The sequence below is a fragment of the Protopterus annectens genome, chromosome 10.part0 (assembly GCF_019279795.1).
Source record: "Protopterus annectens isolate FY-2018-M chromosome 10.part0, PAN1.0, whole genome shotgun sequence".
NCBI lineage: Eukaryota > Metazoa > Chordata > Ceratodontiformes > Protopteridae > Protopterus > Protopterus annectens.
This window is the reverse complement of record NC_056744.1, coordinates 1,560,375,956-1,560,400,447: the sequence shown is the minus strand read 5'-3', so window position 1 is coordinate 1,560,400,447 and position 24,492 is coordinate 1,560,375,956. Positions and strand designations below refer to the sequence as shown.

Below are 24,492 nucleotides of genomic sequence, written 5' to 3'. Positions count from 1 at the left end.
ACATTTGTTGACCGGGCTAGTTTAACTGGATATATGTCCATTTTCAGTAGAGGCCCGGGGAGATAAGTTCCAAATGAAAACAATAACAATAACAAAACCATTTATACAAATTAAGGTAAACAATGCACAAAGCAGATACATTAGTGAGAAATAAATCAAAGAGGTCAGAAGACCATAACATAGTGGAGGATAATCAGGTATAAGTAGTATAATGCACATGCAGTTTCAATACATAATATATAAGTGAGAAGGCATCGGATCATGAACAATTCAGTAGTACACAAGTATTCACGTTGATGAAATTAAGAAGATGTAAGTAATAGTATGTGGAAGGAGGAGGTTTGCTGTTATTAAGATAATATCTTGTTGACTGAGAAAGGGAGTGTAGGCTGAGCCTAGTAAGATGAGCTAGTTGATCAATCAGGTTTAGTACAGGGGCACAGCCAGTGTGTTTTGAGGAAAAGTTTCAAATTCATTTTGAAAATTGATATAGAGGGAAGTGAGGAAAGTTCACTGGGGAGAAGGTTCCAGGGTTTTCCAACAGTATTAGAGAAGAGAAAGTCCCCAGCTTTGTTATTTGATTTACAAATTTTGACAAGAAATTTATGTGAAGATCGTAGGCTCTTGAGATTATTGTAGGGGATGATGAGTGTCGATAGTATTGGGGTATTTGTAGGTTGGTATAGACTTTTATGGACAATGGTCAGTTGGTGGAATTTAAGCTGATTTTGGAATTCAAGCCAGCCTAGCTGTTTTAAATTGTAACAGTGGTGGGTTCTGAAAGGGCTGCCTGTAGCAAATCTGGCTATGTTATTGTAGGAGTTTTCCATTTTATTAAGGTTGTTTTTAGATAGATTAATGTATATGGGTGAGGCATAGAGGAGAGTCGAGATTAAATGGGTGTGAGCAACATTTATTCTAGCTGCAAGAGAGAGGAAGGGTTTGATCCTGTAGAGAGAGAGAGAGAGAGCCTAGTTTTCTATTAACAGTTTTAATAGTGCTGTTGATATGGGTGTCGAAGTTATGGTTGTTATCTATGGTGATGCCTAGTAGTTTGGTAGTTGGATCTGGAGATATGAGAGTACCACTATTGGATGTGACTGTAAAATCTATAGGGGGGGACTTGCAAGTAGGGGTAAAAAGGAGGAGCTTCGTATTTTTAGGGTTCAGAAGGAGACACTGCTGTGTATAACATTGTTCAACTGTGTTAAACACCTTTTAGGTAAGGGAGTGAAGTTCAGATATTGATATGGCTGAGCATATAAGCGTGGAGTTGTCTGCATATTGAATGCAAGTGACTTGGGGAATTTCTAGGTGAAGGTCATTGATAAATATAGAAAACAGGAGGGGTCCCAGTATAGACCCTTGGGGGACACCAAGGTTAATGGGCAGGTGGGTAAATAGAATATTATGCCAAAGTACAGCCTGTTGTCTGTTATCTAAGTAGGACTGGAACCATGTTATAGCTAGCGCATCTAGTGACAGGGGTTTGAGGATATTTATAAGTATCTGGTGATTTAACATATCGAATGCCTTAGACAGATCTATAAACAGTGCAGAGGAAAGCATATTGAGGTCAAGGTTTTTGTTGATACAGTCAGGAAAGGAAAGGAGGGCAGTAGTAGTGCTGTGGGAAGGTCTGAAACCATGTTGATAGCTGGACAGTAAATTGTTTTGAATTAGGTGGTCTAGCAATTGCTTGTGGATACATTTCTCCATGATCTTTGCCAAGGGAGAAAGTAGGGCTATGGGACTGTAATTGGAGAGTTCAGTAGAGTTACCACCCTTGTGAAGGGGATAATAGGGGATATTTTCCAGATTTTAGGGATGTGTCCTTCACTGACGGTTCTATTGATGAGAATGGAAATGGGATAGGCAATGGATTTGGCTGCAATTTGTGGATATTCAGCAGGTAGTTGGTCGGCTGAGGGAGAGCATGGTTTCAGTTTTAGGAGAAGGGTAAGAATATATGTTGTTGGGATAGGTTGGAAGATAAATGGGGGGGTAGTATTAGAGTTAGAGTTAGAGTTAAGTTTTGAGTTGATAACTGACTGGCAAGAGTTTGAATGGCCTCAGTGAAAAAAGTATTAAAGGCATTAGCAGTCTGCTTGGGATTCTCCTGGTTTGTGCCTTGCAGGTTTGGTGTGATGAATTTACCTGGGTGTAGTAACTGGTTAATACTTGCCCAGAACTTTTGTGGTTTGTTATGGTGATTCTGCTGGAATTGTAGGTAGTAGTTTCTTTCGTCACACATTATAGCTTTTTTTAGTGTTATTTCTTAGTTGTCTGAAGTTTTGTTGGTCTACAGGGTTTTTAGTTAATCGATATTTATTCCAGTATTTATTTCTGAGATGGATTTTGTGCTTGGTTTCTTTTGAAAGCCATGGGGCAGATTTAATTCTCATTCTTATAGAGCGGGTTTGTGCATGGTGGTCTAGTACAGTTAGGAATTTAGAATTAAAGTAATTAACAGCTTCTTCGAGTGGGAGTTTTTTTAAGGGAGATCAGTTACATGCTCTTAGTTCTCTTTGGAAGAGATCAGGGTTGAAGCTTTTCTTGTCATAATAGTCCTAAAAATGGTTGGAATGGGTAGACTGGTTTTAAGCCAAATGAGTACTAATGAGTACTAATACAGAACATTCAGGAATTTGAATTCAACACCTGGCTAAGTAGTAGAAGAAGAAGGAGAAAAGGAAAAATGTGCTTAAACAGGTAACAGAAATGCTTGAAATTCTGCAATGACCTTGTTTATTTTCACTTCTTCCAAGACTTAGCATGACATTATAAAAGTAAATTAAAAAATAAGCTCCATGTAGCAGAGAAAGTATTTGTCTGTTATAACTACTCATTTTACATTATTATAAGAGTACGTTACGTAAATGTCTAAAGTCCATCTTTTGGGCAGTGTCATAAAAAGAATTGTTTAAACAAAGTACTTGGTGTACCATAGATATATATATATATATATATATATATATATATATATATATATATATATATATATATGGGAACACTACATAAGCTCTAAAGTTTGAAATACCGAATTTCAAACTTTCGAGACCATATAGCCGAAACCCCAAACTACCGAAAGACCATAAGCGCGAATTTCAAAATCCCGACTATCAGGAGTTTGAGATTCGCACTTCCGGTGTTGCGGTATGGTGGAAGGGCAGGTAAGTATTTCTGTTTAACTGTGTTGGTTAGGGGTTTAGTGTGTAAGTGTGTGTTGTTAGTGTGATGTGTGTGTGCGAGGGGGATGTAGGCGTGTGGTGGTGTATTCGTGTGTCTGTCTGGGTAGCGCGACCTTGGAGTTAGAATATTTAAGTAGGGGGAGGTGTGGGGAGGGTGCAGCCCCCACATGGGGGGGTGCACGGAGATTTGCCCCCCTGCTTGTCTGTAGGTTAGGTTTGTGTGTTTGTGTTTTGGGGGAAGGTGTGTGTATGTTTATGTGTGTGGTGTATGTTGTGTGTAATTTTCGGTAGTTTGAATTTCGCAGTTTTGGTTTTTCGGTATTGTAGTGTTTCGGGTGTTTGGTCTCGGGATTTTGGGCATTGGTACAGTGAGTGTTCAGTATTTCGTAGTGTGTGTGTGTGTGTGTGTGTGTGTGTGTGTGTGTGTGTGTGTGTGTGTGTGTGTGTGTGTATCATGTGCCATTAACATTAAAAATAAGGCCTGCCTATAATTATGCTAAATTCTGCATTTTATTCATGTATATCTGCAGGATCTTCAGTCCCAAAATGTACTTTCTACTACCCTTTTAAAAGGCATAAAATAAATATATTTTTCAACAGTAATAAATGAATGTTTAGTGAATTTTGTTTCTTTGAACGAGTAATGTTGGGAGGCTAAAAAAATCAAGTACCACCCACAGATGATGGCATTTGAAGAAAAGAGAAACTAATTTTTTAAGCGCTTTCATCTGACACAGGAATTCATCAGAATATTATATCCACTTCTACCAATAAGAAATATACCATAATCATTCAAATAACTCAATTCATAAATATTTAAAGGAACAGTGTACATTAATCAGAAATACATCACAAATTAATTCATTTTAAAAATATTTGATATTAAGAGTTTTGTTCAACCCAAGAAAGTTTTCGCCTGTAGCCCTAACTGCCATAAAGTTTCTTTCTTTTCAAGATTATTTTTATTTTTATAACATCCACTCTTAAAAGCCATAGGTGTATGTTTGAAAAGAGCAAAATAAAAGTTTCTAAAAACAACTATAGACCTGGGTGTGTTTAAATATTCTCTTAGATAACGTTTGTGTAGTCATGCCTACATAAAATGCCTCACACTATGAACAGATCACAATGTAAATTTTTCCTATAGAATTACAATCAAAATGCTCACTAATGTTTAATCAGTCTCTACAAATGTTTCAAATAAATATTAGGACTTTCTAATAAAATTATACTCATAACAAAAAAACACATTTAAACATACCCTTATTTTTATTATGTGCAATATAGACATTTTAGTGCTCTCACTCTGTAAAAACTGTTTGATGGACTTGGATTTTTTATAAATAAAACTAGGATTTGAACCTACAATTTTATATAATTCTGGATTACCCTTAAAAATCTTCCAATTGCCAGTAATAACACTTCTAATACTAGAATCGTCCACTGTCATTTGCAAAATGAAATTGTTCTTATAATTAATACTTGCATTGGCGTAAGACTTAATAGGGTACCTGCAATCAAAACAGGAAGAAAAAACATCCCTCATGTATAATCTCAGTAGAACCTCATTGGAAAATTGTAATCAAAACTACCACTTTTTTTATGGGAACAGGTACTTATAATACGGTTTCATTGGTTTCACTAATAAATGATTGCCTGTGTTAAGTTTATTACATGGTGTTCCACCTGTGGCACACACCTAACAATTTGTCTTACTAGAATATAAGACTCCCATGTTGCTGCTTGTATGCTAATGTAGATATTGAGGCATTGTAGGTTCAGTGCTTTGTGATACCATGTCAGAAGTTTTCAGTTTCAAGAAAACTTTCAAGGGCAATCCTTATCAAGAAAATCAATTGGAAAAATGATTGCACTGACATCTTACTGAAATATCAGGGACTCATATTTCAAAATACAGAAAAAAGACAGGATATACAGGAGAAGAGCAAATGTCAAACATTGCTCTAATCCTTTAAATTTCTTTATTGTAGTGGTCAAATCCCCCTGCATCCCCCAATGTTGGGGAGTGGGGGTGGAAAGATCCCAACACTCCCAAACTTACATATTCCAACTCCAAGACTGCCATACTTTGGCAAAAAAGAAATTATTCCAACAAATGGCAATCTAAGATTTACTATATATTAAGTCTAGGTTTATGGTCTTTTGGTTTCTACATTTCAGGAGTCAGTAATATGAGTCCCAACATTTCAAATGGTTACCTGACGGGACACTTTTTTGCATCATGCAGTGTAAACCTTGGTACTGTGTACTGTAAGAAGATGATTACATCACTAAGGGCTTGTTATTTATGATTGCTATGGAAAGTGTGACTACACTTATGGGCATAAAAGGAGTGAGAGGGATAGTCGCATTGCACTGGTTTCTCAAACCTGACGGGGTCCATAAGATGTTGTAATGATGTTAGAAACTTAGAGGGCATATCTAAATTTGATTCATACACCATGCCTCAAGTGGACAAACTGAATGAAAAAATGGACAAGGCTAGGTTCCTGTCCACTTTGAACCTAACCAAAGGGTAAAGGAAAATTCCACTAACCGCAGATGCGAAGGGGAAAAAATGACATTTTCCTCACCAGATGGGATACTTCCCTGCAGAGTCCTGCTTTTGGTCTCCGAAAAACTACTGCAACACTCCAAAGGCTACCAGACAAAATTCTTATACCCTGTACCAGATATGCAGCAGCCTACCATGCATATGTGGTAATATTTTCTGAGCATTGGGAAAACCACCTTTCTGAAGTCCAGGCTGTTTCAAATTCTCTGTGTCAGGGGGACTGACTGCTAATCCAGCTAAGTACAAGTTAAGCATGGCAACACCTCATATTTGGGCTATGTAATAGGCTACAGACTAGTAAAATCTCATGCTCTTAAAGCTGATGAAGTGCAAAACTAGCCCATGCAAACAACTCCCTGCAAAATGTTTTAAGGCATTTTTAGGACTTGCTATTATAGTAAATTTATTCCTAATTTTGCCAACATTGCTTCCCCCCTAAATAGATGGAGCAAGGGTAAGATTCCCTTGACATTTAAATGGCCAGATAATGCAAAACATTAAGCAACTGAAATACATGCTATTTTTACAGCCAAATCTAATGCCACCTGCTTTTTACAATCAATCTGTTTTGTATAAACATGCCTCAGATACAGGTAGAGGAGCCATCTTGTCTCAGATTATTAAGAAGATTAGTATCCCACATGTTATGTTAGTCAGACTTAGTAATGGAGGGAGACACTACTCTTCTACTCAGTGGAAATATCTTGCCATTAAATGGGCACTTACCTCCCTAAAATTTATTAGGCACAGAGTTTGTATTAGCAGCTGACCATGTCCATTTATAATGTCTTTACAGACAAAAAGACTATAACCAAAAAGTGCCAGGATGAGTTTTCAGACTTCTGCCTTATAATGTGAAGATCTACCAAATCCTGGCTACTGTCACTTAAAAGTGGATAGCCTGTCTAGGGCTCACAGCCCACAGGGCAGGGCTGGAATCAGTGGTTCTGTGGATGATACAGCATACTGACTGCTGAGCCAGGGGGCTGAGTCAGAGAAGCACACTGCTGTTAAGTAAGGAAAACATATTAAAGCACATAAAACAGGCTGGTTTAGAGAGGCTGAAGCAGGCTGGCAAACTGCTCCCATAGTAATTAGTTACCTCCCTGCTATAATTAGAGTCATGGTTCCTGGATTGAGAAATGAGCACCAGTGATTAACCAGTGTAGTAGATTAAAGTCTCTGAAAGAAGAGGTTTTGTAATATATTTCTCAGGCTAGGAAAGAACAAATGGGTTGCTATCCTGATTGCAGAAGGACAGACTGTAAACATTGTGGAAGTTATCTATTTGTTTCTGAGTCTGAAATCTTTTTTATGTAATGTTACATTTTGGATTACTTTTAGGTAGAAAACAGACAGAACCAAGAAGGTCTGTTTAAACACTTTGCAGGAATGCTAACTTTTATGTTCTGTTATTCAAGAAGGACTAATTTGCTAGAATGCTAATTTTTATTTTGCGTTACTCCAATCACTTGGCAAAAATAAAAAATCCTGTATTAAACAAATATGCTTAAAGTATATTTCTCATGTCATAAAACATCTTTGTTTTACAATTAATTTCATTTTCATTTATATTCCTAATGCTGAAGTTGTGCAAAAATGAAATCTATAGTCTATTGGATTGTTTTAGATTTACTATTTACTCAATTGTCTCAGTTTTTACTTTATAGCAACACAAACAAAATTATGTCACTTTAGGTAGCGGGTGATGATTTACATACAACTAAAAACATTCTGGGAAGCAAAAGCAACTTACATCTTAAGAAGAGCAGTCTCATACTTACATTTTGCTTCACTACTACAGCATTGTGTGTGTGTTAACTTTCAATGTAAGTTGTTCTGTCTGCAAGATTAGTTGACAACTTGCCTTTCTATGAAGTAAGAATCTTCTGCTGATGCATTTAATATGCAAATATAATAACCTATACATAGGTTCATAGGTGTGTACTCAACCAAACAGGGACAAATTTCAACAGAATCAGGGACAAATCCAGAAAAATTCAGGGACAATCAGGGACACTTTTAAAATATTAGTACTATTAACTTAGGACATTGACAGAGTAAGAGAATGTGAATTAATATACATTTTCTGAAGTAAAAGAAGTCTAAAACTCTTAATTATTGGAATTATTTATTAAGTGTAATTCACCACTTTTCTGCCAAACATCACCAGTTTTAGGAGGGACTAAGAGGGATAGAGATAAAATTTCAGTCAAAATCAGAGACAGTTGAGAGGTAATGGCCCTGGAGCTTTTACAAGCCTAGCCCATAGCATTACCCTGGCATCGTGCCACCTGACCTTAGTTCCCAGTGCCTCTGTCGAGTACAGCCACTGGAATGATCAGCGGGGTGAATTTTCTATTTCCCAACCACTCATCAAGATTTCTCTTGAAGAAGATCAGTGAGGTGCTCTGCTTGACATGTATGGGAAGTCTGGTCCTAGCATGGGCAGTCTCTGGGTTATGAACCTGTCCCTCCGGCATGTTCTGCTGATTGTGGTAATGAGGTTGAGGTCTCTGGAGCATGTGGTGCGGAGGGACTGGGATTTCTTTAGATGTAGCATTTCTAACAGAGCTGGATCAGACATGGCTTTGTAAGTCAAGCAGAGATCGCCTCTAAGTATGCGATATGAGACAGAGAATACTTGAAGTTTTTTGAGTCTGTCCATATAGGAAAAGTGTTTAAGGCCTAGGATCCTCTTTGTGAGGTACTTTTGTGGCCTCTCAAGTTGTTGCAGGTGTCTAGTGAGGTACATGCCAAATGAGGCATTGTACTCGATGATTGGCCGTAATGAGGGAAGAGTAGAGGGAGACAATGACCTCGTTCTTCCTGGATGCAAAACCCTTAGTAATGAGATGTGACACATAGAAGGACTTTCTGACCACAGTGGCAATGTGGTGGTGAAAAGAGAGGTTGCATTCACTTAGGTTGTAACGTTTATATTCTGTCATTCAAGAAAGACTAATTTGCTAGAATGCTAATTTTTATTTTATGTTGTGCTTAATTCTATATGCATCTGATAGTATGTTTTTTACTCTCTTTTAGCCACCTCATTCGACACCTACCTGCTAATGATGTCATGGCAGGAGTTTTCAGCTCCAAGCAAAAATTCAGGGGGCTCATTCTTATTAACAACATAAAATGCAAAAACATCACCCTTTTTGCACCAAAAGCTGTGCAGTTTAGTACTGCATATGGTAAGGAGATTATGACCAGCTCCAAACTTGCTTTAGAACATGTACAATATACTTTAAAACTGAAAATGGACTACAGATTGTTATTTTTGACACTGCAACATACCACATGCACTACTGCACATGTACTGAGCAACAATCTTTGTACAGGAAAAATTAAAACAACATTAAATTAAAAAAACAAGCCCCTATGTGCCCCCAACACCCCTTGCTAATTATATATACTAACTCAGAGATTCCGCAAATCTTGGGGAAAGGGTATATCCCCCTACTCCTAGAACTGTGAATCTCGCACTCCTGTCGACCCATCTGTTTAGTCGACTAAATTTTATCAGTTAAACAGATGTCAAAAAGCTATAGAGTTGACAATATTCAGTTCCCCCATATACATGCACACACACAAACACGCAAAGATATATATACTGTGCATGTTGTATTTGAAACTATTACACATTTGCACAACTGCTTCTATTGTACATTGTTTTGATAAATTTGCTGATGATTCAAACTGTTCTTCAAAATCTCTGTATCTATGATGAGTATGTAACCTGTTTACTTCTTTAGAAATGTAAACCTGTAGCCTTTTGTTTTTTATTGCTATTTCTGGGCTGTGGCTAATATGGGTCCACTTTGGATCATTCTATTATCCAAGTTAACAAACAAAATAAATAAAACAAAAATTAGTGGTAATCAGATCAACTTCTGAAGTATTCAACTTAACAAGATTCCTTTGATGTATGGTTACTGACTGAGGTAGAAATAAGATGGTAAAAGTCCTACAGCAGATGAATAAAGCCATTCAGAAAGACCTTTTTTAATGCAGACACTGATGTGTACAAGGACATTTGCAGATCTCTTGTTAACAAGGCATCTACGGCGATATAAAAACTGTACTTGGAAAAAAAAAAATCATCATACTGACTTGAGAATGTACAACTACATATGGGTTTAAAAAACACTCAAGCCAGCATGATAGACTCTGCTCTCTAAGAACATTTTCAGGTATCAAATAAGATGGCTAAAAGAAAGTAAAAAACATAACATCAGATGCATATAGAATTAAGCCAGAAAAACCCTTACATAACACAAAAATATATAAAAGCTATCACACTACTGAAATTATTACTTTTAGGTGGAAGATTTCCATATCCCCAGTGACTACTTGATAAAGACAAATTTTCAAATGCCCTTGTATACGTCACTGAAAAGGAGCCATTCCTAAACCTACTCATAATGGTGCTGATTCTGTAAACTCTGAAATGTAGTAACTACTTAGGATGGCATACTCTTTGCTGACTGAAATGTCAGGAAACACATAATGTTATTTGTTTAGGATTGCAATTCTTGTATTTTTCTGCTTGATAACGAATGTGAGCCCCCCCCACCAAAATAAAATGCCTACCTAACTTGGTATGCCACATTTCTGTTTAACTGCAGTGGATATCATAGTCATATATTGCTGTTACATTCCTGGCAATATATGACAATGTTTGCCCTTTCAGTTCATTTAGCAATTTGGTTCTTTATGTGTGAGTTATGCTTCACTTCATACTTTGAGTAACTGCAATGAGTGGCACAGAACACATCAGAAACATTAATCACTAACAACGTTTTTATTTTTATTTTTAATTACCTCTTGCATCTTTCACACTTAGATGCCTTCAGGGATGTAATGCCAATGCCACATAAAAAAAGCACAAGAAATATCGCAACAATGGATAAAGGTCGATTTCTGGAGTTCCTGCTATCCATATGCTCTGCTGAGAAGAAACAACAAATGACTGCTATTGTTTGCCAAGAGTAATTTGAAATAAGCAAGCATCCTTTGTTACATTAATTGGGATCTCATTTACAGTTGCAAAGAATTATAGTGATTTTATGCACTGCAGTTCCACGCTGCACACAGCAATTACTTTATAAATTATTTTAATTAAAAACATAACAGATGTAACACTAAATACAAACACAGGTGCAAACATAAAATAATTATCAGGTTGTAGAATTTGCTTTTCCATAAACATAGTCGGGTGACCTTCATTTATTTTTGTATTGCCTTTGAAACCAGTTTTAGTCAGAATAGTACAGTTTTTTAATGTAGTTAGTAATAAAAATATCTTATTTAGTAAGCATATAACCTCAGTTTTATTCAGAAAGAAATAATGTTGCATAACAACCATATCTTTGTTTTACAAACAATATAGATACCTTTGCATAAATAAGGTTTTCCAAATCTTTCTGCCCTGAACTGAAAATAATCATTTCTTTGTACTAAATGAGCCTGAAAGTTATTGTGCTTGCAGGGAGGGTGGTATCAGAAGGGAGCTTAGAAAAAATGCCAAGTTTTTGTAATCCATTTTTTATTTGAATTATTATTTGTTCAGTTCCCAGCACTACCTCATTTTAGTAATTTCCAAAATCTAGCACCCCTAGTTATAAGTGAGCTCTTCAGAGAACAGCGGTATCCCATCACAGCTCCACTGTGTTTGGGTCTGAATGGCAACTGCAACCACTCTGGGGATGCATGAGAGATAAAAATGAAAGTGAAGCAACCCTTTACAATCCCGCAGGAGGAAGATCACGGGCAGTACATTAAACTGTCTGCTGCAGATGCTGTGTTCTTGGCTTTGCAGAACTAGGAAAACTAGGAAAATCTTTTTTTTTTTTTGCCCTACCCCCTTTTCTGCATTTATCAGCAAAATTAAAGAATCCATTTTTTTTTCGAGGACATTTGTGTTTGACTGCCAGAAATGTCAGTGCTATAAATATTAACTTGTGCTGTGCTGCGTGGGATGTGCTAATGTGAACATAGTAACCAGGGTTCTTTTCTAATTTGAAAGGTTTGGGATTTACCAAAAGTTTCAACGTTATGGGTAGGAGTATGTGTGTAAGTGTTTGGAGGTTAGTGTTACAATAAGAGCTAGGTAAAGGGATAGAAGTAGTGTTTTATGTATGTACGTACCTGAGGCGTACCTCCCTGGACTACATGAAAAGAGACATGGAAGAGCTCTCTGATCTTGTAGCCCAGGCAGGTATGACCCTAGCCCTGAGTAGCATTCTGTCATCACCCAGAATGGTACCACAGTACAAGGACAAAATGATTGACTTCAACAATTGGCTAAGCTTCTGGTGTCATTCTAAGGGGATCCAGTGTCTGTCTGCCTGGGATGACATGGTCGATAGACCACGATGCTTTGCCAGAGATGGCCTGCACATGTCACCCCTGGGATTCCGGATACTGGCTAAAGTTCTTGCTGCCCCTATAATGCCTTTTTATGCAAGGTTCAAATGACAAATTCTCCACCGTAAGAGGAACAGGCAAGCAAAAACTGAGGGTGACGCGACTCAATGCTAGAAGTCTAAATCTCAAACTGTACTCACTTGAGGCACTCCTTAAAAGGAAGAACATCGATATCTGTGCAGTGACTGAGACCTGGTTCAAGTCTCCAGAGACCACCCTTGCACTATCAGGCTATAACTCATACCACACTTTTCGACCATGTAACCTGGACCGGAACACCAAAGGTGGAGGTGTGCCCATATTCATTAAGGATATCAACACCTCCAGGCTAGTTGCTCAGCATAATGCATCCAAGGTTATCCAAGTGCAACTAACTCTGGGCAAAACTGCAATCCAAATTGTAGCTTGCTACAGATCCCCCACTATGCCCCAGGATTCCCACTTCTCTTTTCTTGACGTACTGGAAAATATTAGGGTTCAACCAAACACCCTAAGAATGGGCAATTTCAACTACCCTACCATTAACTGGGACAACTGCTCATGTACCAACTCCTTCACTCAACGCTTTCTGGAATTCATAAACTCCCATACCCTGGACCAACTTATCCACACCCCCACCAGGGACAACAATATCCTAGATCTAGTCATTACCAACATGAGTTACTGGTGTTCCACACCTGAAGACAATGCCTCGTTGGTCCGATCAGACCATAAGCTAATCACCTTAGATATCCATATCCTGCCCCCACCCCCCATTAAGGAAACCACAGTAAAACATTTCTCCAAAGCCAGCTTCATGCTTCTTAAGACAGAAGTGGTGAACTTCATGATACCCATGCAGATGGACAATACAGTTATGACTGCTGAATCCTACACAATTGTACTTTATATGCACTTAACGAGTGCATGGATCGTGCTATCCCAAACAGAACCAAGATGCTATCCTCCAAAAATAGGAAGCCAATCTGGTGGTCCCCTGCCATAAACAAACTGTACAACAAGGAAGAAACTGTTGCAAAGGAGAGTAAAATCCCATGAGTGGAGGAGTTCCCTAGTCAGCCTCAGTAAGAAGCTGTGATCCCTCATAAAATCCTCCAAAGCTAGTTACGAAAACAAAATCGTCACTGATTCTAAAGACAACCACAAAGCATTCTATAGCTATGTCAAGAATCTCAATGACAACACTCAGATCTGCTCTGAGTTACAGCACAATGGCACTAAATATACAGACCCAACTGATATTGCCAACATCCTGGCAGATAGGTTCAGTGCTAACTTTACCCCCCTCTCACCCCTTAAAGGGCCCATCTCTATACTGGAAGAATGCAAAGTTCCTGTAATCACGGCTGCACAGGTAAAAAGCACACTCACCAAAGCCAAGAACACAGCATCCATGGGACCAGACAACATCCCAGGCTGCGTTCTACACGAACTACAGAATGAACTAGCACCCCACCTAAGTACCATGTTCAATCATAGCCTCACCTCAGGCTTTGTGCCCACTGAATGGTGCACAGTGACAGTTATCCTACTCCACAAAGGGGTAGCCACCATGGACCCTGGGAACTACCATCCCATTAGTCTGACGAGCCTGGTCTGCAAGGCCATGGAACGTATCATCATGGAACTTATAAACAAGGACAATGGTAATCTCCAAACTCTGGACCCCACCCAGTTCAGTTTGTAAAAGGAATATCATGTCTCCTAAACCTGATAGACTTCTTTGAAGCAGTCAACAAAGCCATAGACAAGGGTAAGGTGGTTCACACAGCCTACCTTGATCTGGCCAAGGCTTTTGACACCATCCCCCACTCTTGAATTATAGGTAAACTCACTAAATCCCTATGTCACAAGATGGGTTGCCAACTGGCTCACTGACAGAACTCACACTGTGAAAGTAGCAGACTCCAAATCCGACTTCAGACCAGTGACAAGTGGAGTACCACGGGGTTCAGTCCTGGATCCACTCCTGTTTGGTATGTACTTCTCTGAAGTACAGGCTAACACAGAAGGTCTTTGGCTAATGAAATTCGCAGATGACTGCAAACTAGGAGCCATAATCTAAACTCCTAACAATGTGGGCATCCTACAAAAGGGCCTCACTGAGACAGATGCCTGGTGTCAAAGTCATGGCCTCAAGCTCAATGCTAAAAAGTGCATTGTCATCCCCTTTGGTAAAATCTCTGTACCCATGAATTACAACATAGGCGGTAGTACACTTAACACCGAAAGTATGATAAGAGACCCTGGGACAAAGGTGGACAGTAGTCTCTCCTTTGATAATCACATTGCCACAGTAGTCAGGAAATCCTTCTATGTGGCACACCTCATCACAAAAGGTTTCTCATCCAGAAAAAAAGAGGTCATGTTCCCCTCTGCTCATCACTCATTAGACCCAATAGAGTATAACGCCCCTTTTGGTATGTATCTCACAAGACATCTACAACAACTGGAAAGGTCACAGAAATACCTCATAAAGAGGATTACCGGCCTCAAACAGATGCCCTATGAAGACCGTCTCAAAAAACTCCAGCTTTACTCCGTCACATATCACCTACTCAGAGGTGACCTTTGCCTAACATACAAAGCTATGTCAAACCCAGAGCGGTTGGACATGCTCCACTTAAAGAAATCCCAATCCCTATGAGCTACACGCTCTAGGGACCTAAACCTTGTCACCACAATAAACAGAACACGCTGGAGGGATATATTCCTGTCCCAGAGACTTCTAATACTCTGGAATAAACTACATATCTATATCAAACAAAGCTCCTCATTAGCACTCTTCAAGAAAAATCTTGATGATCGGATGGGAAATAGGAAATTCACCCTGGTGATCTCTTCTGTGGCTCTGCTCGACAGTGGCACAGGAAAATAATTTTTTTGGGTGGCGAAACCAGGGTACCTTTTTAACTAGGCTTATATAGGCGCTAGGGCCAATAGCCTAGTACCTACCTATGAAACTATGTGCGTGTGTGTGTGTGTATATGAAGTGAGCATGTGAATGTCTTGTTTAGTGGCAATATCAGGGAAAGGATTTTTCCTAAGACAGTTCGTATATAAATAAAACAGTGCATGGTAAGACTATATATCCCCGTCTGAAGGAGGTATGGGCCTTCTTGAAATTGGCTATAACACAGGTCTGTCAATCATGCAAACAAAGTGAAATTTCGAAACTTAGACAAAAACAAACTGGGTTGGGTGTAGTGTCTGAAGTTTTCTTATATCATTGTTAATCACTTCCATGCTGTAAGACTAGTAAAACTAATGTGTCTGTGGTTTCATGGATCTGTTGTTGGTTTTCTCTTCTGCAGAGTGATGACTGTTGCAGTCTTCCATTCTTGTGGCATAAAGCCTGTGCAGAGGCTATGGTTGAACAGTGACACTAGCTTCCCTGATAGGTCATACTTCAGGCTATTTAGGAGACATCCTGGGATATTATCTGGGCCCATCAAAGCTGTATTCCTGGCCTTAGACAGCACATTTAAAACTTGTTCCTTACTGACAGTTGGGGGGATTATGTCAGATGGTATCTCCTTGGGGGGGCAGCTGGTGGTGGGGTTAAAGTTGGAGTTGAATTTGTCAGGAGCATGAAAGTTTCACAGGCTGTCACCAAATAAAAGGTAGTTTGCCATTGAGTAGTTTCTAACTGTTATAGGGTTTGATTACATTACAGAATTGATTCTTATTTTGAAGGAGGCTGCTCTGTGGTCTGACCTCACAACAGAAGGCACAACAATGGGTAAAGTGCAGCTTTCTCCCATTTTCGAAACTACCAGGTCCAATATGTTTGTTATTCAAGTAGACATATGCACTAAGTGGTCTAGGGTGTTTGTGTTAACAGAGGTTAGAAATCTCTGCACCTACAAATTTGGGGTTGTCTAGGACTCCCAGTTTATACAGGAATAATTAAAGTCTCCCCATGGGTATTATATTTGGCTGAATGGTGAATGTTTACAATAGAGCTATGTATGAGTTTATGGGTTTCATGGGACATAGTTTATGGTATGGGACTTGGTCCACAGTAATCTGGATATGGAGGAATTCCAGTGCAACATCTTGTTTAACCAAGCTACAGTTATGCTTGTTACTGATTTACATCAAGACAACTCTACCTTTAGTCCCTGCCTCTGCAGTTATTGATCTAAATGTGTGGAAGGCAATGAAGCCTTGCACTACCCTATGGTACTCTCTGCAGCTTTAAATCACATCTCAGTTAACTGCACAGATGTCCACATTCTCCAAGGTGAGGACAGCTTGCAGGGGGTGGAGCTACTTGTTTAGACTCCTGGCATTGAGCAGTAACACCTTTAGATTTCCTTAGGTAGACTTTGTTATGTTGGAAAGTTAGTCAATTATGAATTGCCTAAAGAAAGGCTCTATGGGGGAAGACAATGTTTTAGCCAAATGTGGATTGTTAACAATATCCTCCCACCCTGACAAATATTGCATTCCCCTATAATGACACCAAAAATGAAGCCAATTATTAAAGTCAGTCATCTTCTGTTCATATTGTGCATCATCCTTGGTGAAGGCAGAATTCTGCTCAATGCTAGGCACATGCCTGTGATACACAGTCAGACAGCTCCATAATGTCTCCCTTCATACAGTCTAGAGAGGTATTTCTCTGGTCATTCAAGACTACATGAACTATGACTGAATCACACTGGTACCTGTGGAGCAATGATTTGAGTGCATGAGTAACTTGGCAGATCTTAGCCCCTGTTAGGCAGCTGACCATTATTTTCTCCTTGTTCAGCCAGGGAAGAGGGGCATCAGTACACTGTACACTGGAGCCCCCTATGACTACAATCTTGGGTAGTGTACTGGCTTGCCTTTTGGGCTTAATAGAGGAGGCTCCACTGGGCGTGGCTGTCTGGGCAGTGTTAAATAATGTTTCTGGTAAGTGCTTTTGAATTTGTGGAGGATAATTTTTGCAAGTGGAATGTCTAGGAGGTCTTTGAGGTTTGGAAAGACTGCATTTAAGTAGCTCAACATAAGTAAGTGTATGTGTGGGGTCGTGTAGCGTGTACTTTTGACAACCAGATTGTTATTAATAATGTTTGTGCACATTTTGCCTCCAGAGACACTGTGTCTATACATCTCTTGTTTCTTTGAGGATTAAATGGTCGACAGTGAATATTAGACAACTGTTTCACTGGCTCAGTATATCCATATACACCAATCTGGCTGTGTAAAAAATGGGAAAATGTATATCCATAATGCCAGGTCTTTTATTGGGTGAGCTACAAGGGTTTAGTGCATGAGGAGTCAATAGTGGGCTAACTAATGGTGGTTTGGGGGCTAGAGATGAGAGTAGACTAAGGAATATAATACTAAATTCAAGGAGGAGAGCTCTTCAACACACAAGATAGATGCTCTGTACCCAATGTAGTTACTATACACCCACTGAGGTAATGGTACAGTTTCAGAGGTGGTTTCATAGGGAACATTTAGTTTCTAGGTGTCGGCATCTTTACAGGGCTCTACTAACATCTCTGTATGATGGGCAGTGTCAAACACACCAAATTTATATAGGAGGTTAAAACACAGGAAACTGGTTTCTAAGTCCTCTTACCAATAAATCAACTACACTTACAGCTTTCTTGTGTTTCCCAACTGAGATGGACCAGGTCACCACCTCTTGCCACTAGTTGGACTACCCAGTCCTCTCAATGCAAAAGCACAAAATAGATTGCTTGAGAGTGTAATGATACCACAAAACATCTTAAAAAACTACCTAGACAAGGCAATTCAAGTATCCCTCCCTTCCACACACCAGTTCTAACAGAAATTTTCCTAGAGACTACTTCATAAGAGCCTTGCAACATTGCAACTGGTCTCCCATCAAAACCCTTTCATTAGACAATGCAGTTGATTACTTCATCTCCACATTCCTAAATATCCTCAACCAACTAGCCTCCTTAAAAACTATCAGGATATGTAGCAACCCCACAGCTTGGCTCCAGAAAACCACAAAAGCCCTACTTAGAGCCAGGGATAAAGCCTGGAAAATATGGTGCCACACCAGATCACCCGCAGCTAGGCAAACCTTTCATGAGCTCTGGCACAAAGAAAAATAGCAGATTAAGCTTGATAAACAAAATTACTATATCACTCAACAAAACAAATCCAGTACCAAACCACAAAAATTCTGGGCAACAATAAATAACATCCTACAGCCAGGAAGAACCAGTACTTCTGCCCACAGTATAACAGGTACAGACCTGGACATAGCCTCCAGCTTTAATAACTATTTCACCTCCTCAACACTCAGACTCTTAAACAACCTCACTTCCTTCAACACTCCACAACTACCTTAGGCCCAAATCAATACCATACCTTTCACACTTAAGTCTGTTTCTACCTCTAGTATCCAAAAACTCCTAGCCAAACTCAAACCAACCACCCTTTCAGCCAATAACCTTCCCTGCCGAATACCTCCAAATTGCATCCACTGCTATAGCCTATCCCATTTCACTTCTAATAAATAGATCCATCACTGAACACACCGTTTCATCCCTGTGGAAAACCTCATATATCATACCACTCCACAAAGGTGGCTCCTCCTTAGACCTTTCCAACTATTGACCAATTGCAATTCTCTCACCCCCTCTCTAAGATCCTACAAAGATGTATTCATCACTAGTTCCACTTCTGCCTCCTCACTAGTACCCTTCTCTCCTCAACCCAATACAGATTTCGCCCATCCCACAGCAACACCACTGCCCTACTCAAATTCACCAATACTATAAACTCCCACAGGAATCTAGGTAAATTTGTCTCGGTTACCTTCCTAGATTTATCCAAGGCATTTGACACAGTCTCACATAATAAACTACTGTCTTGTCTCTCTCACCTCAACCTTAACAACCCCACCCTCCTCTGGTTATAAAGCTATTAAGATAACTTCCAACAATCCGTCAAATGGCATAACTCTCTATCCCCCCACTGCCAACCTCTTTAGGCATGCCACAAGGATCAATCCTAAGACCCCTTCTTTTTAATATCTTCACAAACCAACTCCACTTAGCTACCTCTAAAGCCAACATAGTCCAATACATTGATGACACAACTCTCATATGTTCTGCACCCAACATCCAACTTCTCCAACAAAAAGCCCAAGAAGCCTTCTCTGAAATAGGCAAAGTACAGTTGTGTACCTACCATAAATGTAGATGTTCGAGTGTATTCACTGTTGCAGTCATTACACTTGTGTTATCCTGCTGGCAGGCTACCCGCAGTCGTCCTGAATTCCAAAGTCCTGGCCCGGCGTCAGTTGCTGTCACCTCTTCCCTGACGTCAGTGCGCCAGGGGTATATAAGATGCAGCCGACGCCATTTTCTTCAGTTTTTCTTGCCACCCCAGATGTCAGGTGCCTCCAAAAGGGTAGGTTAAAAACATTGCTTATAAAAAGCATGGACTAGAATAAACAAAACCTTCATCTACAAGCAAATACACTACATAGGTTGTATAGAATAGAGAAGTAGAGATAAGTTACAGCAAAGAAGGGGGGGTGGTGGGTGGGTAACCTGGACTGCAACAGTGAATACACTCGAACATCTACATTTATGGTAGGTACACAACTGTACTATGTTCATCGTGTTTCACTTCCAGCCATTACACTTGGGTTGAATCCCAAAGCTGAGGTTGGGCGGCTGGATCTAAATAGAATTAGGAGTGGCTATGAGGCCCTACAGAACAGCAGTGGCAAAGCCTGCTCTGGATTTAGAGTAAAGAGGTAAGTGGTAGTGCTTGGTAAAAGTGTGCACTGATCTCCAAGTTGCAGCCTCCAAAAATTTCCTTGATTGGTACTCGTCTGAGAAAAGCTGCTGATGTGGCTGCTGCCCTGGTAGAGTGTGGCCTAATGCCCTTAGGTACTGATTTGCCATGTTGTGCATAGCAGAAACAAAGGCAGTGTCCTATCCATTTTGAAAAAGTCTGCTTTGAAATAGCCTTTCCTTGTGATCCTGCAGCATATGCCACTAAAAGTTGCTCAGTCTTTCTGAAAGCTTTAGTTTTGTTCAAGTAGAAGCGCAGCTGTCTGTGTATGTCCAAAGAATGCAGAAGTCTCTCCCCTTTATTCTGGGGATTTGGATAAAAGGTAGGCAAATGAATGGTTTGATTAAGAGCCACACTGGATACCACCTTTGGCATAAATGTTGGGTTTGTCCTTAGAGAAACCCTGTCTGGATGGAAAATGATAAAAGGTTCCACTGCTATTAATGCCTGTAACTCTGAGACTCTTCTTGCTGAAGTTATTGCTAGGAGCAGAGCTGTTTTCCATGATAAGAATTTTATCTTGGCTGTATTGGCTGGCTCAAAAGGAGGCAGAGTGAGCTTTTCCAAGACAAAATTGAGATCCCATGTAGGTATCAGTACCCTCCTTGGGGGTCTTATGTTTTTGGCCCCTCTGAGGTATTGCCTTAGCAATGGATTTGAAAAAATAGGTGGCTCTGTATTGTAATGAGCTGAAATGGCAGAGGCATGGATCTTAATTGATGAGAAGGATAGGCCTTTATCCAGCATCTCAGTTAGGTATTGTAAAATCTGAGGGATATTTGGAACAAGAGGGTCAATTCCTTGTGCCCAATTCCAAGCACAGAATCTCTTCCATTTTTCTGCATAAGATTTTCTGGTGCTGGGCCTCCTGGCTTCCAAAATAACATCCATAACTACTTTAGAGAGAGTTGTGTTCTGAGTGGTTATATTATTTGCCAAGCAGCCAGATTTAAGGTTCTGAGTTTGCTGTGCAGGATCTGATTGTTTTGTTGGGTCAGAAGATGAGGAATTTGAGGTAAAGACTAGGCTGGGCCTTGAGACAAGCTCTTCAGGATTGGGTACCAGCGCTGGTGTGGCCAGTCTGGGGCAATCAGAATCATTTTTGGCTTCTCTTGTCTGACCTTTAGGAGTACCTTGGGGAGGAGAGGCAGTGGAGGAAAGGCATATACTGTCAGGGTTTTCCAGCTGAATGATAGAGCATCCACCTTCCATGCTTGTGCGTGATAAGTCCTTGTGCAGAATCTCTGTAGTTGGCAGTTGTGAGGGGAGGCAAATAGATCTATGTCTGGGCATCCACATTTCCTTGTTATCATGCTGAAGACTTGTGGCTCTAGTTTCCACTCGTGAGGGTCCATGAGGTTTCTGCTTAGTTTGTCTGCCTGAGTATTTGTCTTTAGGGCAGGAATTGTGCTTGCAGATGCACTTGATTGGCCAATGCTGTGTTCAACAAAATCATGGCTTGCCTGCAGAGGGGGTAGGAATGTGTGCCCCCTTGCTTGTTTATGTACCACATGACTGTAGTATTGTCCGTCCTTAGCAGTAGTTGTCCTGGATGGAGTAGATCCCTGAAGGCTGTCAGGGCATTCTGTACAGCTAGCATCTCTTTCTGATTGATATGTAGATGCATTTGGCTTGTGGACCACGTGCCCTGAATACATTTTCCTGCCATGTGTGCCCCCCAGGCATAATCCGATGCATCTGTTGTTAGGGTCTGCCTGGCTGTGGGTAAAATGAATGGCTGACCCTTGTTGTGGTGATAGGCCAGTGCCCACCATCAAAACTCCTGCTGCAGGCAGGGAATTAGGGTAATTAATGTCTCCAGGCTGTGGCAATGTTGAGTCCAAACACTTTTTAGGTACCATTGTAGCTTCCTCATATGCAGTTTGGCATATGGAATTAGCAGAATGCAGGATGCCATGAAGCCCAATGCCTGCATAATTTTTCTTGCAGATAACTGGGTCTTTGTTGCCAACATTTTGAAGTAAGAAGTCAGTTGCCTTTGTTTGTCTGGCGTGAGATAAGCCATCTGGGCAGTTGTATTTAAGCTTGCACCCAGGAATATTATCTCTTGAGAGGGTACTAGTTTTGATTTCTTTTCGTTTACCGTGTACCCTAGGGAAATTAGTAATCTTTTTACAAACGCCAGATGCTTTAGTAGAATGTCCTTGCTCTCTGCTTGAATAAGGCAGTCGTCCAAGTATGGATATATCTAAATTCCTCTTTGTCTGCAAAATGCTATTACTGGTGCCAGGCATTTTGTGAAGACCCTGGGCACAGTAGATAAGTCAAAGGGAAGTGCAGAGAATTGGTAGTGCATTGAGCCAGCTATGAATCTGAGGTACCTTCTGCAAGATTGTCTGATTGGGACATGCAGGTATGCCTCTTTGAGGTCCAAAGTTACGAGCCAAGCCTTCTTGCCCAGCATGGGCAGAAGTTGCTGCAGTGTCAGCATTTTGAATTTTGGAATGTCCAGAAAAGTATTTAGAATAGACAGGTCCAGTATTGGTCTCCATGCTTTGTCCTTTCTGGGTACCAGGAAAAGCCCTGAGTAAAATCCTTTTCCCTGTTCTTGCTGTGGTACATGCTGAATAGCCCTCATGTCCATGAGAGATGAAATTTGCTTTCGTGCCTCTACCTATTGATTGTGTGGCAGGTCTGGCATATCTTTTGCCTTTGGAAGGGCGTGAAAGTGGAACCTGTAGCCCTGAGAAACAATATTCAGAACCCATTTGTCCTGGGTGATTGTGTGCCAATTTTGTGAGAAAAGTGCTAGCTTTCCCCCTAAGTGTGCTGTCAAAAGATAAGTGCTTGGCATTGGCAGCGGGAAGTCATTGGGACTGTTTCCTATACGGTTGCGATTTATCTTCTCCACTTTTGGGGGCTGAAGCACCCCATTGTTTAGGTCTGTATGAGCCTTGGGGCTGAGATCTGCCTCTAGGGTGTCTGTATCTGCCTCTTTGTGGCCTGTCTGACACTGGAAAGGACCAATTTTTAGAAGGCCAGTTCCTGCTAAATCTGGGTGGCTGAACCTGTAAGAAATCCTTTACAGTCTGCATAGATTTCGCTTTATCCTCCATTTTCTTTAACACCTCTTCTGCATAACACCAAACAAAGTATCATGCTGTAATGGAGCATCCAATAATGTTGCTTTAACATGATCAGGCAGAGTCTGTTCCTTTAACCAAGCATGCCTTTGAATGACAGAGCTTGTAACTGCGGCCCTGCAAGAGGCCTTTAATGAATCAAAACCACATTGCAAAGTATGCTTTCCCACTTGTTCAGCTGCAAGAAATAAATCCTGCATTTCCTTGTTTTCTGGACATTCAGAATTTGTCAGCATTTTCTGTTTAAGCAGAGACATTAGGTATTGCTGATATTTAAGCACGTGAAACTGGCAATTTAAAGCCCTTACAGCTAAAGTAGCAGAGGTGTAAACTTTTTCCCCCATCTGTCCAGTGCTCTAGAATCCCTATCAGAGGGAACAGGGTTTTTTGCAGTGGAAGCTTTGACCCCTTTGGGACCCTGGGATATAGTTTCTGGGTCAGCAGCAGGGTTTTTATAAAGAAATTTATGTGAATCTGGAACCATGTAGTACCTATCTGGCTTAACTGGTGCAGGGGGTAAAGAATCAGGAGACAGACTGGACTCTGAAAATACATCATCTACAATGTCTAGTACAGGAGGAATAGCAAGAGGTCTGTGTTGAGACAATAAAAGAAAGTCTCTGAGCCTTTTCTTGGATTCTGAATAATCTTGGCTCTCCCAGTGGAAATGCTCCCTCATGGTGTGCAGGGTTTCCCCAAAAGAGTAGTCCTCAGGAGGAGAAGCTGAAGGGATAGATTCTTCAGCATCAGAGTCCTCATAGGGAGAAAGAGAATATCCCTGTTCTGAAGAGGAATCAGATGAAATGGATACCTGATCAGAGAAATCATAGTCAGTGTCTTGCCTAGGCCTTTTATCAGGAGGGGGATTGGAACCCCTGATCAAAGTAATTAGGTCCTCGGCCATTTTAAGCATCTGTTTCTTAGGCATGGATGACTGTCCAGGAGAATGCTGTACTTGTTTCTTTGCCTTTAAAGGTGTTTTAGACTTTGTCTTGGTTGCTGAAGTTGTCTTGATAGAAAGCTGTGTAGGTCTAAAAACACCCTCAGAAGCCGATGCCTGCTCAGCGGCTCCGGACCCATCTGAGGGAGTAGTTTCCGTAGGCCCAATACCTTGAGTTTCCAGAGGCCTAGTTGCCCCCACATGACATTCAGAGGCAGCCTGTGGCTCTGAGGTAGCGAATATCAGGGGCTGCGAAAGCTCCTCACTGAGAACCGGCGAACCGGCGACTGGCCTAGAAGAGGCTTTGTCATCGGTTTTGGACCTCGGATGCCTGTCCTTTTCTTTTTCCTTGTGCTTTTTATGAACTCCGGTCGTCAGCTGTTCCGACGGCATTATTTAGATAAACCTTTGGCCAAAGTAATGAAAAGCAAAATCGTACTGACGCTTAATACTGCGTTGGTTAAATCT

General features: G+C 40.4%; 1 protein-coding gene across 3 annotated transcripts in view; it reads right to left on the bottom strand.

Moving 5' to 3' along the window:
- The window catches only part of LOC122813729 (butyrophilin subfamily 1 member A1-like), an 800,878-nt gene that overhangs the window by 41,633 nt on the left and 734,753 nt on the right, over positions 1–24,492 (bottom strand). For 2 of the 3 annotated variants that reach the window (XM_044086200.1, XR_006366724.1), the window contains one exon: positions 10,594–10,720. The gene's annotated coding sequence lies outside the window, so the exon portion shown is untranslated. The remainder of the gene's footprint in view (positions 1–10,593; positions 10,721–24,492) is intronic. The other variant, XM_044086201.1, reaches the window with a different exon arrangement.